Genomic DNA, 1609 nt, shown 5'->3' with positions numbered 1-1609 from the left:
GGAGGTTTTTCAGTTTCTTTATCAGTATTTGATTTCAGTGTTGATTCATTTAGTTAATTTAGTAAATTGTATTTAGTTATTTAGTGCAGATAATGATGTACTTCTTCTGTAGTTTGTCAAATGCAGTGAACCTGCTGAGAGATGAAGGAGAGGATGAGAGGCCAGAACATCAACCTCATCTTCATGGAGAACATTGATGCCAGATGCAGTGAACCTGCTGAGAGATGAAGGAGGGGCTGAGAGGCCAGAACATCAACCTCATCTTCATGGAGAACATTGATGCCAGATGCAGTGAACCTGCTGAGAGATGATGGAGGGGATGAGAGGCCAGAACATCAACCTCATCTTCATGGAGGACATTGATGCCAGATGCAGCTACATGTGCAAGTAATGAACCTTTTTTATTCAAAATCTCATTGACTTTAACATTTGAAAAGCAGTTTCTCCAACAATAGTTTTAACATGAACATTTTGTCCATAACTTTTTAGAGAAACTTTCGAGAATTGAATCATGGGACCAAATTGGTTGTTCCAGGTTTCCATGCTGATGGACATGACTTGCCATGTCAGGTACTTGAACAGGATCATTAATATTATCAGTAGGTATTTATTCATATTTTATAAGGTTTTAACCAAATAACCCTTTTACCATGGTATGACATGATTTTATATTTCTAGATGAAATTCAACACCCGATATGTGGAAGGTGCTGGACTGGCAGATGGGGAGCAGATGGAGAGGCTGTGGTCGTATCTGAGGCGCTTTGGGAAGGTCACCAAAGAAATGAGGCCGTCCCATCTTATTGACCTCCTGACTGATGCACTTCTCCACCATGGGAAAACGCCAGAGGCTACGTTAGTACACTTGGAATTGTTATTCATTTACTTGATGCTGGTTGACTCTAGTGATGTTCCTAACATTTCCTGTTGTTTTGATGTAGTGGACTCTCTGCCATAGAGGGTTTCCCCAGCAACAGAAGTTGCAACAGAGGCAAAAGGGAAATGGAAGAAATTGCACAGTCTCTTCCAGGTAAACCATTGTATCAATAATCTAAGCATAGAATTTCAGTATTGATTAGAAATGTTGTCACATCTGTCACTGTTGTTATGTTTTAGGAACAACACTGGACACCATTAGGGATTGGGGCAGGAATGTCAGTGTTGTTATGTTGTAGGAACAACACTGGACACCATTAGGGATTGGGGCAGGAATGTCAGTGTTGTTATGTTGTAGGAACAACACTGGACACCATTAGGGATTGGGGCAGGAATGTCAGTGTTGTTATGTTGTAGGAACAACACTGGACACCATTAGGGATTGGGGCAGGAATGTCAGTGTTGTTATGTTGTAGGAACAACACTGGACACCATTAGGGATTGGGGCAGGAATGTCAGTGTTGTTATGTTGTAGGAACAACACTGGACACCATTAGGGATTGGGGCAGGAATGTCAGTGTTGTTATGTTGTAGGAACAACACTGGACACCATTAGGGATTGGGGCAGGAATGTCAGTGTTGTTATGTTGTAGGAACAACACTGGACACCATTAGGGATTGGGGCAGGAATGTCAGTGTTGTTATGTTGTAGGAACAACACTGGACACCATTAG

The 1609-nt window shown here is 41.7% G+C and overlaps 1 long non-coding RNA gene across 2 annotated transcripts; it reads left to right on the top strand.

Annotated features, from left to right (window-relative positions):
• Positions 1–503: 503 nt before the first annotated feature.
• Positions 504–995, top strand: LOC123740236 (uncharacterized). Of its 2 annotated transcripts, none has more exons than XR_006768228.1 (3): positions 504–570; positions 679–854; positions 941–995. It is a non-coding gene; the product is annotated as an uncharacterized lncRNA (long non-coding RNA). The 2 variants fall into 2 exon arrangements; XR_006768227.1 differs by having other exon boundaries at positions 511–599.
• Positions 996–1609: the final 614 nt, after the last annotated feature.

This window comes from Salmo salar, unplaced genomic scaffold, assembly GCF_905237065.1.
Source record: "Salmo salar unplaced genomic scaffold, Ssal_v3.1, whole genome shotgun sequence".
Lineage (NCBI taxonomy): Eukaryota > Metazoa > Chordata > Actinopteri > Salmoniformes > Salmonidae > Salmo > Salmo salar.
This window is presented reverse-complemented; position numbering and strand designations above follow the sequence as displayed.